Raw genomic sequence first — 14140 nt, 5'->3', positions numbered from 1 at the left:
GGATTCTAACCAGCAAATAATAGAGCACCTAAATATTGTTAAATAAGTCTTATTCAGACAACATATATGATGTGAGCAGGGACCAAAAAGCCACCAAGAACCATCAGAATCTACAATTTCTCAACATGGGTTATGCAATTACACAAACACAAAGTCTAAAGATTAAGCCTTTTCATCAAAATCACCCAGTTATGAACATTTCGTTTCACAAATCAGATGAACAATCATCAAGAACAACAAAACCCCCAATTAGAATCAGAAAGCAATACCTCTGGCTTGTTGTTGATCAACAACTCTCGAAGCCATTCCTAAATCTTTGATTCAAAATCAATCCTTTCAATCTTTCTCTCTGTGAAGAACAAGAAGAAGAAGCGATTCAGAGAATGAATAAGAATTTGGTGCCGAATGGCCCCCTTTATAAAGCTAGGAAGAGAGAAAAACACATACGAAAGAGAGAGGGAGGAGAGAGAAAGTGGATCTGGAGGACTCTCTCCTCCGTCACCGATCTCTGACCACCGGGGTGGGTTCACCGTGGCCACCATATTCTTCGCCTTCCTCTGATGAGTCAACGCTATATTGCACCTCGGAGATGAGCCACAAAGAGATCTCTGCGAATTCATTTTCTAGGGCTTTGAGGTTTTGGTTATTAGGACGGGGGAAAGAGAGGGATATGGTTTGGGGGAAGAGCCGGAGAAGGGTCGGGTTTTTGTTGGGGGAGGAGAAGGAAGAAAAGGACGGTTTGGTTCGAAGATGGAGGATTGGAGGAGGAGGTTGGGTGCTGAACAGAAAGGAAAGTGGGAGGAGAGGGATAGGGCTCTGGGGAAGGGCGCGAGAGAGTGAGTGAAGTAAAGTGGGAAAGTTTTGTTTGCCGCTTGTAGCAAAGACTAAGTTAAAAACTTTCCGCGTTTTTAAAAATTTTGAAATCAAAATATAGACATTAGTCAACAGTAAAAAATGATGTCAATTATATGCATACAAATCAAAATTTGAGGAATCGATGTTAATGACATTTTTTTACATCGCGGGAATTCCTCACCGATGTAATTGTCGTGATGTCTAAGAGCAAAATTCTAGTAGTGCATGTCATGAGAGATGACTTATGGGATTCTGACACATATAGACTTTGGCACGATCGTCTGAGACGCTCAGGTCATGATATGATGATCCGTATACTAAATACTTCACACGGACATCCATTTTTCAAAACGAAAAGAAGTCAGAACCAAAATTTGGTCCAAGGTATGGCCAGAGCCGCCTACCCCCTGCGGCCCAAAAGTGGTGTTGACATCACTAATGCCTCTTTGGTTCTTTTTTCTACTTCTAAAGTCAATTGTGACTTTGTGGTCAGGGGCGAATTCATGTTAGGGCGAGGTTGTGCAATGCCCAACCTCAGCTTTTCTGGATAGCGGTGAGCCATAGTTGCTGGGAACTTCTGCTCTTCAACAGAGGTTGAAGAAAAGGGCAAAATCTTTTTTTTTTTTTCTAGTTTAGAAGGGGCAGATTGCAAATAGAAAGAAAGGGACACGCTGGGCATTATATATTTTTAAATGACTTATAGATAAAATATCTTATAGATAAAATATTCATATATGATTTTGATTACCATCCATGAATTTTTGTTGATTTTTTTTGTTTTTGTCTTAATTGTGCCCAATCTGACTAAAATTTCTGGATTCGCCACTGTTCGTGGTACAACCAAATTCCTCCTTGGTTGCTTCCAAAGCTCATCATTCGTTTTGCAAAACCTGCTCTTTAGCAAAGTTAGGATCTAAACCATCCTATGCAAAGGACACTAACGAAAACATACCATTCTTACAAAGAATCCAATGTGATATTTGTGGACCTATCCAACCAACTTGTGGACCATTTAGATATTTTATGGTGTTGGTTGATGCATCGACACGTTGGTCACATGTCATGCTTTTGTCCACACGAGATGTTGCATTTGTTAAACTCCTAGCACAAATCATTAAGTTAAGGGCTCACCACCCTGCTCTTTAGCAAAGTTAGGATCTAAACCATCCTATGCAAAGGACACTAACGAAAACATACCATTCTTACAAAGAATCCAATGTGATATTTGTGGACCTATCCAACCAACTTGTGGACCATTTAGATATTTTATGGTGTTGGTTGATGCATTGACACGTTGGTCACATGTCATGCTTTTGTCCACACGAAATGTTGCATTTGCTAAACTCCTAGCACAAATCATTAAGTTAAGGGCTCACCACCTTTATCATCCCATTAAGTCAATTCGTCTTGACAATGCTGGAGAGTTTACATCAAAAACTTTTGATGACTATTGCATGTCCATTGGGATTGAGGTTGAACACCCTGTTCCTCATGTTCACACCCAAAATGGTCTCGCAGAAGCTGCCATTAAACGACTTCAAATAGTCGCTAGAGCATTTGTTATGCGCACCAATCTCCCTGTCTCTGCTTGGGGCTATCCAATATTGCATGCAGCTGTGCTCATTCGTCTGAGGCCTACTGCCACTCAACCTTTTTCTACATCTCAGATGGTTACTGGATATGAGTCTGATGTCTCACACTTACGCATATTTGGGTGTGCAGTTTATGTGCCAATTGCGTCGCCACAGTGCACCAAAATGGGTCCTCAAAGACGATTATGCATTTATGTTGGATATGACTCTCCAACGATTATCCGCTACTTAGAACCCTTGACAGGCGATCTATTTACTGCTAGATTTGCAGATTGTCACTTTGATGAGACAGTCTTCCCGTCGTTAGGGGGAGATAAGAACAATAATGTTCAACAGGAACGACAGAAATTGTCGTGGTCAGTCCCCACTTTGTCTTATCTTGATCCCCGAACCGCACAGTCCGAAATTGAGGTGCGGAGAATCCTTGATCTTCAGAACGTAGCAGACTCTATGCCTTATGCATTTTCTGATATCGTTAAAGTGACAAGATCACATATACCTGCTGCAAACGCGCCTGCAAGAATTGATGTCCCTATAAATCATGGGCATGGCGCCACCCCTAGGCCCTAGGGGTATTGGGCATGGTGCCGCCACCACTAATGGTGATGGCAATGTGGCTCAGGCCAGGCTCCCAGTAAGGAAACGTGGGAGGCCCAAAGGTTCAATAGATTCTCGCCCAAGAAAGAAAGCGAGTTTAACACAAAAATATCCATTAATCATCGACATAAACAACCTGTCTCATGAAGATATTCCGGATTATGTTTATGTCCAAGAGACATCATTGGGGGACGCTCCAATGTCAGAACCAATTCCAGAGAATAAAGAGATCTCCATGAATTACACTAGTGTACATGAGACGTTGAGTCGAGATTTTATTATCCTTGATGATGTGTTTGCATATTCTATCGCTCAAGGAATTATAGAACATGATGATATCGAACTTCGCTCCGTTGAAGAATGTCAACGAAGAGCAGACTAGCCTAAATAGAAAAATGTGATCCAGATTGAATTGGATTCACTAACAAAGAGACAGGTATTTGGGCCTATAACGTTGACACCCCCAAATATAAAGCCTGTTGGCCATAAATGGGTCTTTGTTAGAAAGCGTAATGAGAAAAATGAGATTGTTAGATACAAAGCCTGCTTTGTGGCGCTAGGTTTCTCATAACGCCCTGGAATCAATTACGAGGAGACATGCTCTCCTGTAATGGACGTTATAACGTTCCGCTACCTTGTCAGTTTGGTAGTTTCGGAAAAACTTGACATGCAGCTTATGGATGTGGTTATAGCATATCTCTATGGGTATCTAGATTCAGAGATATATATGAAGATTCCAGATGGACTTCAATTACCCAAGTCAAGTGGCTCTAAACCATGGAGCGCGTTTTCAATAAGATTGAGATGCTCACTATATGGATTGAAACAATCCGGACGGATGTGGTATAACCGTCTAAGTGACTACTTAATTGGGAAGGGATATGAGAACAATGAAATATGCCCATGCGTGTTTATAAAAAGGACAACTTCCGGATTTGCAATTGTAGTTGTTTATGTCGACGACATGAACCTAATTGGAACTCTAGATGAGTTAAAGGAAACTGGGGTGTACTTGAAATCTGAAATTGAGGTGAAAGATCTTGGGAAAACACGGTTTTGTCTCGGATTAGAACTCGAGCACCGTGGTGATGGGATTATGATCCATCAGTCAGCATATACTCAAAAATTATTAAGGCGCTTTAATGAAGATAAAGCAAATCCTGTGAGTACTCCCATGATCAGTCGTAGTCTTGAGCCTGAAAAAAATCTATTTCGTCGAAGAGATGAGGTTGAAGACTTATTAGAGGCTGAAGTGCCCTATCTAAGTGCAATACGCCCATTATTGTACTTAGCTCAATGCACAAGACCGGATATCTCATTTGCAGTGAACTTGTTAGCTCGACACAGTTTTGTGCCAACATGCCGCCATTGAATTGGCGTAAAGACAATCTTTCGATACTTGAGAGGTACGATTGATATGAGCTTGTTTTATCCCTACAGAGAGAGAAGAAATAACGGAAGTGTGGGATCAGACTTCACAAGGCAAAACGCCACCTTCCGTGCTCCTCCTCCCCTCCATCAAAATGACAACGATGTCTTGATGGGTTTTGCTGATGCAGGATATATCTCTGACCCTCACAAATGTCGCTCCCAAACGGGTTATGTCTTTACCATGGGAAGCACTGCGATATCTTGGAGGTCTACAAAGCAGACCCTTGTTGCTATTTCCTCAAATCATGCAGAGATTATTGCTCTACATGAAGCTGTGCGAGAATGCATATGGCCAAGGTCTATCGTTAGACACATTCGAGGAAATTGTGGTTTGAAGTCTACCACAGATGAACCTACATGCATTTATGAAGATAATGCAGCTTGTATTGAGCAAATGAAGTTAGGTTTCATCAAGGGCGACAACACCAAGCATAGATAGCCTAAGTTTTTTTACAATCAGCAACAACAGACACTCCTAAATATTGAAGTGAACCAAATCTGATCTGAGGATAATGTAGCAGACTTATTTACTAAGTCGTTACCTAAATCCACCTTCGAGAAACATGTGAAGAGTATCGGATTAAGAAAGTTATCTGAACTCCCATGATTGTAGCAAACAGGGGGAGATATTGGCATCAGGGGGAGGTATGATGTCTACATGTTCAATCTCGAATAGTGAATAACGTGTTGTGCTCTTTTTGTCATTCGACCAAGGTTTTTTTTTGTCCCACAGGGTTTTTGTTATCTGGCAAGGTTTTTAGTGAGGCAACGATCAAAGCGTCATCACCAAGTTTGAGCGGCACAAGGGGGAGTGTTGAATGATGTCGACATAATGTGTGCATCTACAAACTAGGGTTTAGAGTTGTAATAAGAGAAGGTTCTAAGTATTTAATGTATTCGGATCCTATTACCTTTTATGTACTTTGTAACTCCCTATATAAGGGCTCCTATTATCAATAATAAACACACAATTATAATTCTCTACAACAGCGATTAATTTAATCATTAAGTAGCGTAAGATGAAGTTTCTTATTATTTTTCTAATAACTACTACTGGTGCCCGAGTGGTAGAATTTCTCCAGATGCAAGTTGTCCACTTGTCGCAGGAATGTGATTCTTCCAAACGTATGCAACCTCTGCCCCTGTGGCCACTGTTGCCTTGTGATTTTGGGAACATAGCTGAATGGAGTTTTCTCCATCTAGGAGGTCAAAAAGTCCAACTTGCTCTCGATGGCTCTGGAATCCCCCAGCGGGGTGGTCTACCCTATGTTATACTGATAACATTTGAATATGAAATCATTGCCACTGAGGAGAGCCATGTCTTGGATGTCAAGTGCAGAGTGCGTACTACTAACCATCACGAGGTGCATCACCATCCCCACCAGTTGTACCGGCCGAAATTAGCTTCCACCAGGGCCGGCCCTGAGGGCTGCCGCCTGAGGCAGCCGCCTCAGGCCACCGGCTCTCGGGGGCCTCTGAAATTTGGAGTTTCTACATGTAAATTAAAGATAATATATATATTACTATTTGTTGTAATAAACACATAGCCGCGCGTTGCTCCAGCGGAAGGGAAGCTAGACTGTACCCTTGTCCACCAAGGTTCGAATCCCGTTCTGCACTTCTCTTTTTAAATTTTTTCAATCAATTAAGGGGCCACTCATTTCCCACTTCCCAGCCGCCCTTTCAGTTTTTTTTTTCTTTTCCTTTTTGTCCTTTTTTCAATCAATTATGGGAAAATAATTTTTCTTGGACCCGTTGGCCTAGCACCCCCTTTTTTTTTTTTTGCCTTTTTCTTTTCCATATAAACTTTTCCTTTCCTTCTTCCACATGAATAACTATTCCTTTTCCTTCTCCATATGGAAAACTAACCCAAATTAAACCCTATATATTGATTGTGTATGCATAGAAAATTTCTCACATCAAACAAGATCGATTCTTTATTGTTAAGATGCCTCCCATTAGAAAACACAAGTCTGGAGCTCAGAAGAGAAAAGAAAAAGAACAACAAGAAAAATCGAATAGTTTATCTATGCTATCTATTGAAAAAAATATGGGAAATAAACTTGATTAGGACAACATTATTTGTACTTTTGCATCTAAAAGTGCAAGAAGAGCAAGATTTAAGTGATGTTTTGTAAATTTAAAGGCGTGATGGCCTAGCCTCCCACTGGGTTCCAGCCATAAAAAAAATATTATGTTTAACTAGTTTTGTAATTCAGAATTTTATGCAAGGAATAAATATTCATATACTTTTGTATTGTTATTGATTTCATATTTACTTTTATTCAAAATACATGATTTTATACTGTTATTTGGCGTAATATATATATATATATATATATAGAAGGCCACATTTTAATTCTTCGCCTCAGGCCGTTAGAATCTCAGGACCGGCCCTGGCTTCCACAGATACTTCATGCCTGAACTATACCCTCATGCGCTAGTAAATAATAATAGCTGGGTTCACAAGTAATATTTGCCACACTTCTGAGCAATAATTGATGCACTTCTGGTAATACACCGAATCATTTGGACTCTCTATGTAAAGATGGTTCCTTTCATATTCTAGTTACCCGTTGAAGCCTTGCAGAAAATATATATTACCTATGCTGCATATGATAGACAGAAAATAATTCAATTATAAGACCAAATAACATGTGTTGCACTAGAATGATATGAAGGCAAAAGTGGAACAAGTTTGTTTTGTATTTGAAAAAGTTCCCAGTTGTTCAATTATGATAGACAGAAAAGTAAGTTTGAGTTGAAGGGTTATTTTCAATTTCTACTTACCTATGCAGCTATGCTGCGTATGATGGACAGAAAATAATTCAATTATAAGACCAAATATAACAAGTATTGCACGAGAAGGATTATGATATGAAGGCAAAAGTGGAACAAGTTTGTTTTGTATTTTAAAAAGTTTCCCAGTAGTTCATGTGCTCATCAAAGTTTGCAAGCAATCCCTCATCATTCATCAAGTCTTTGTCATTTTGACATAATGAATTTTGAATAGGATATATATTATTAACGGCAGTAGTACGTAGCTGACAGCTAGCTCTGTGGGAAGATTAACATAAATGAACAATGCTTTAAACTGGTGAAAATTAAAGAACGTAAGAAGTAGAATTTACAAAATTGATACAATTTGATGATTTACTCTTGCAGAAGTAACTAATCAATCCATGCATTCCATTAGAAATAAGAAATACAAGAGACCTTAAAATTCTTAACATGCATTTAATTTAGATTCTGTCGTAGTGGTATGGGTCGGGTATCAGTAACGGGTTTAGCCGGATTTTCATATTTAAGGTTTATGGGTGAAAAGAGTTTTCGCGTAACTTGAGATCTAAGAGAAAGTGCACTGGTTTGCCCTTGACTGGTTATAGTCATGAAAAAGCTGATGTGGTGACTTTCTTTGCAAAATCCTCCCTTCCACCGGTGGAAGCTTGCCCGGGCAAAACTCACTCCTTCCTGACTACAGCCAAGAAAATAGTCATGGGAATGACTATTTTCATGCCCAGGCAAGAAAGAGGCGAGCTCGGGGAGAAGGAAGGCTGCAAGGGAACGTGGGCGACGTCAGCAAAACAGGGGAGAAGGAGACGCGCCTGCTTGGTAAGTGAGGGATAGCTGCTTGACGCGTGGCGCCGCAACTGCTGAACGACTGAAGCAACGCGCTTGTCGCGTAGCGACATGCATTGGGCCGGCAGCTGCAGCGCACGTGGAAGAGACCCGTTGGAGGCTTTGAATTCTGATCCCAACGGTCAAGAAATCTCAGCCCTCCATTTCAATTAAAGATGCAATCGTACGGCTTACAATTAACATGTATATATATGGTTTGAATTCTGATCCAAAGGTCATGAAATCTCAGCCCTTCATTTCAATTAAATGGGCAATCCTACGGCTTCATTTAAAAAAAAAAACATTTTTGGAATTTTTTTTAAAAACCGATGAACATTTAAAAAGTGAACAGTGCATTTAAAACAGTGATGCCCACGGTGAACAGTGAATTTTGGGTGAACAGTAGTATGAACAGTGAAAAGATGAACAGTGTTGGCCGGGCAAAAAACAATGGGTGCAAACCCATATCTAGTGGCAGTGAATAGTAACTTGACCGGTCGAATTCTTGACTTCTCGACCTTGACATTTCTTGACTACGGGTGGACTTGCTCTAAGGGAGGCCCTATTAAGAAACCAAAATAGGTCCAACCCAGCCTGCCAAAGTAATCCATTTGGGTGAGACCAAAAACCATAATATTAAACTTTTACAGTGCAGGGAGAATCACAATGGTTACGACAAAGGTCGCTCATTCTACTGCAGCTGCGAATACTACCACCTAATCAATTAGACGGTCATAAATTTCCCGCCCCTAGATTCTGTTTCTTGAGATTCGTCTAAGTTTCTAGCTCATAGTATCTGTAACTTCTATCTCAGTGTTCTTCATTTCCTTGAGATTCTTAACCTTTGATCCAATGAGATTATGAGAAGCCACTCTCTGTTGGACTTTTGGGGAAGCTATTGTCAAAAGCCTTTCTCCTCTCAGCTCTTTAATTTGTGGTTATCAGCTGGCGTGTTTACCTTTATGGCAATATGGAAGGCTCAGAATAGGCTAAGGTTTGATAATCGTCTCCCTATCTTTTCTACTATGTGTTGTTCAATTATGGCATGAATTCATCAAATTAGTTTGTTCGCTCCTGGTCACTATAAGGATGTTCTGGATGCCCAATTATTGTCTTCTCTTGGAGTTGCTCCTAAACATGGTAAGCGTCTCAAAGTTCACCATGTTTTTTTGAAATGGCCAATTTTTCTTTGGGTCAAAGTAAACACTGACGGTTTGGTGAAAGGCAATCCAGGTCCGACAGCTTGTGGGTTGTGTTTCGCGATGCCTTACGTGGTTTTTTAGGGAGTTTTTGTCAGTCACTTGGCTGGAATTCTTCCTTCTATTCTGAACTTTATGCTGTTATTTTGGCTATCGAAATTGCCTTTGCTAGAGGGTGTTTCTATTTATGGTTGGAAAGTGATTCTATTAGTGTGGTAGCTTGCTTCTCTTCTATGGAATTTAAGAGTTCATTGGTGCAATTCTCTCTCTAAATTTTCGATGTAGTCATATTTTTAGAGAATGTAATGTTGTAGCTAACAAGATGGCAAATCTGGGAATCTCAAATGCAACATTTACTTGGTATGATAATCCTCCTAGTGAGCTCCACAGGTTTCTACAAGTTGATTATTCAGGTTTTCCAAATTATCGTTTTTCATAGTGGAAGGGTTGCCTTGTTTTTATAGGTGGAAAAAGTAGAAAAGATAAGGAGTGCCTCTTTTTTTTTTTAATCTTTTAGTTTATTTTGTTTTGGAAGCGGTCTTGGCTTAGTCCCCCGCTTCTCAATGATCTTATGTACTTCCAACTCTTTGGGAATTATCTTCTTTACTTTGCAATTTTGTATTTTCTCTCGGCAAGGTTTGGTATAGTCCCCCTTGCTATGTATCTTTTTTTTCCTTCATTATTAATAAATTCGGGTAAGAGGCGCTAAGGTAGCTCTCACACCATTTCCTTATATATATATATATATATATATATATAAATTATGTTTTTTTATTTTTTTTTATCTTTCTAAAAGATAATAAAATGATTTCACTCCTACCCCCATAGTGACTCGAACCCATGACCTGGATCTTAGGTAGTGGGTGCTATAACCACTGAGCTAAAATTATGTCTTGTCTGTTCTAGTCTTCATGGAATATTGATTATGCGGATATTGACGTCAGCTCAAAGCTTTGATATCATCATTTTCTTATATGTCATTCTTTCTGTTACAAGTATATAACTAATAATAACTGTGAGCCCCGGAAAAGTTTATCGAGTTTAAGTGAAGTTCAATAATTTATTTATCAATCTCGATAATTATCCACGCGCTCTAGGGAATTTTCAGAAATTTTCATAAAGTGAAATCCTCAATTTAGGAGTTGGATAATGAAGTGCACGACACGACGAGTTCGTGGAAATTTTCAGGGATTTTTCAGACTTCCAAGCTATTTATGGTGAATTTTGAAAGTTTTGGACTTAAGGAAAATATTTACAGAAAAAGGGAAAATTAGCTCGGTGCAATCTAGTCCGCACAAATCCTCCACCGCTTCATCAGGGCCACTCAAAAGCAATTGTGAAAATGCTATAAGTTGGGCGAGATCAGATGGACGCCTCAGAATGATCGAGAACCCATCAGAGCTCTCGACCAGTTTCTGCTTCTCGACGACCTGAAGCCACGACCCGGGCAGTTCTCCACCATCCGCCGACGAGACGATGGCGGGCCAGCGACATTCTCCTTGTCTCTTCATCACCGACATGCCTATGGTGATGGATCACCCATGCACAGATCGTGAAGGAAGATTCGAAGCTCGGAAGGTGTGAAGCTTTTCCTGCAATTCCTGACGTTTCCGGTGACTCCAACCACCTTCTGGGTTGTCTGAGGTACGAAACGAAATCCTCTTGACGATTTCTGCGTCTGTGTATGATTAGTTTTTTATTTTGGTGGAGTTTTGGTGGATTGATGTTTTGGGTGCCTTCGGCCTAGTCGAAGTAGCCATGCACGGCGGCAAATTCTGGAATTTTTGGACTTGGTTTCAGTCGTGACTACACTTGTAGAGAAGATATTGTGAAGCTTTCTGGGTTGTGGCACGAGAAATCATCAATTCATCACCAACCCAGTTTCGGCAGCAAGCTTTGGAAAACAAAGTTTATGTTACTACACCAGAAACTAGCAAAGTTAAACTAGAAAAGCAAACCTGGAATTGTGCGGTTTGATTTCGTGTGCAGAATGGGATGTTTGTGTCTTGGTATGAATTGATTGAATTGTGGTGCTGTGCTTGGAATTGAAATGGACCGGATATGAGTTTGACATTGTTAAAGTTATTTTATTCTGGGTGTTTGGATTTTATGCTTGAATTGAGAACTCAGTTTGGATGATCAATGTATCTGTTTTGGTATTGTAATTGTGGACTTGTTTACCAGTTAGAAAAGAAGTGATAATAGGTGTGATTGAGGGAAAAGAGGTCAAGTTATGGCTCTGGGTGTCCTTAGTAGTTTGGACACGCCTTGTGTGACAGGGTAGTAAGTCAAGAAGTAAAAATAACATCTTGGGTGGCCTTAGTAAATACGGATGCACCTAAAGTGTTTGGATTTAAGTCAATGTTTGATTTATTTCAACAATGGTCAAAATTGGTCTGGTCAAACCAAGAAAAGTTGGTTGGTTTAGACGATTTATTATTGCTCAATGAGATATTAACCATCGAAATGTCAGAATCTAGGACTCCAGTTACCCAAGGAACGGAAGGTTCGCGACTCTCGGAGTATGTGAGAGAAAGCATCGGAATCCAGGTAGGGGATTCAGGACTCTCCTCGGTTAGCGATTTTCTTATATTGTTATTAAATGATGCACGTTAGTTGGTATGGTTTGGTCATGTTCAAATGCAATGCATACTAACCAAACCATGTGAGAAATATGATGGCTTGAGAGCGAAGGGTGGCTCTGACTTCCTTGGGTTCGATCCCCAAAATCTCCGGAGGGTTAGTTACACCGGTCAGACGGTGAGCGATCGCAATGACGACCCGATCCGTGTGTGTAGCTAGGTAGCGGACGCTCTCGCTACGCTTACCTGGTGATAAATTAAAGTGAGGTAAGGTCGTGTAGTGGGTCTATGGGACTGGCCATCAGGTAAAACTTGGTTTTGACGCCGTATTTATTTAAGCATCATGCATCGGTTTTCAAGTTGAAAAACATTAAAGTTTGTCGTTCTTTTAAATATTTGGATTAAATATGTCTTCATACTGGGCAGCCCAAATATTTGTTTATTGGTTTTGAGTCTATTTGAGGTAGAGTTCCTGTTGAGCAGCGAGGACGAAAACTCACCCCCTACAACAGTATGGATGCAGGTATTGTGCACTGATGACTGGACAGTAGCGGACGGAGCTGGGTGTGCGGAACAAGTTCGGTAAATCATTATTTGGATGCTGTTTTAGATTCTATTTCTCAAACTCCGTGTTTCGGAACTTGTGGTTATTTAGCATCGTGTCAATTTTTGTTGAATTCTCTTTCATTGAAATTCATACCTCGTGTGATCCTTATCCAAGTACTGGATGAGTGAAATAGATTTCAGCAACTCAAGTTTTTCACCTCAAAAATATCGGTAGCTTCCGCTGTGTTTTGCAAAAAGTTTTCAAACAATATGCCTAGCGGTTCTCTAGAATGTAATTCGAGCGATCGGTTTATGTTTTAGAGGCTTGCGGCACTGTGACGAGCTTAAGCTGGTGAGGTGCAGCTTGGGGCGTTACAATAACAGTACAAAAAGGCTTAAAGACATTTTAATCTTTCTTTGAAATTAAGGAAAAGCCAAAGTGAGCTGTGAGAATAAAATTAAGGAATTGAAAACTAAGATATCTCTCACTTTCTCGAGAGAAACCCTACACACCCAAAACCGGTTTTTTCCTTACCGTGAGTATTCGACCTTGTCAGGCGACGCCCGACTAGTGCAGGCCTTCGGCCTTGCCTTCCTCTGGGGGTCTGCTGCCGGATAGGTATTTGATTCAAAGAGCTTGTGAGGGTTTCCATGGATGGTTGCGCTAGCAGGAAGCCTCTTCTTATGTTTCCTGGTTGCATGTCGACCGGCGAAGTGATTGTGTAGTTCAAGACAGACGTCTTGGGTTCTACTTCGATGGTAGGAAAAGAGTGCGGCGGTGGACCAGAGTGCTTCAGGCTGGCGTGTGCTATGGCAGGTTTGGATCGAAGTGTAGATCTGGGGGGCACGGGTCAGAGCAGGGCAGGTCGACACCGGTAGGAGCAGAGCGGGTTGGGTGGCGCCGTTGGGCTTGTGGTGTACGACATGTGGTCTAAAGAGGATGTGCTAAAGACCAGGCTGGCATGTTGTGCTCTGAAGGTGGACTACTCCTTTGGATGCTCTTGGGCTTTCTAATTTGGGCTGGGGTTGTTGGCCTTAAGGCCAACTCTATGTTATTAGCTTTTGTCTAATTACACTATTTTTCTCTTAACTGTTTGGCCTACAGAATGTTGATATTCTGCATCCAAAGAGGAAGAGTTTCTTGATGTACCGCAATTGAGGGCATTGGCTTCGGAAACTTTTCTTTGCTATCATTCCTAGATAGAATATTGTTATTCTGATAGGCTCCTGAATAAAGGAGCGGAAATGTTTCCAGTGTAATGGTACCTAATCCCTGGTAGGAACTATATATCTGTGCCATTCTGGCTTGTGTTTTACCATTAATGATATCTTCTTTACCTAAAAAAAAAGGAAAAACCAAAGTACAAAAAAAAAAAAAAATCCTAGGAGAGCTTTTTTCTCTCAACCCTAGCTTCTTCGATTCTTCTCGTCGATCCTATGGCTTCCCTTGAAGCTGTGACCCCGAGTTTTGTTGCATCCCTTGCGATAGCTGAGGGTGATGGTGCTCTTGATCTTAGCAAGGTTGGGGGTGGCCATGTTCATCATTCTTCCCAGGCTTTGCTCCTCGTAAAATCTCTGATATGCCGACTTGTTGACCCATCTACTTTCAACCTTCGCACTTGGGTGGTCGACAAGGGTTTCCAGGTTCAAAAGAAGGTGGGTGTGGCTCATTTGCATCTCACTTACCCTACTGCTGATGTTGTTCAGGAGGGTAGCCCTA

This window comes from Rosa chinensis, chromosome 3, assembly GCF_002994745.2.
Source record: "Rosa chinensis cultivar Old Blush chromosome 3, RchiOBHm-V2, whole genome shotgun sequence".
In the NCBI taxonomy this organism is placed as follows: Eukaryota; Viridiplantae; Streptophyta; class Magnoliopsida; order Rosales; family Rosaceae; genus Rosa; species Rosa chinensis.
Note: the sequence above shows the minus strand (reverse complement) of the source record.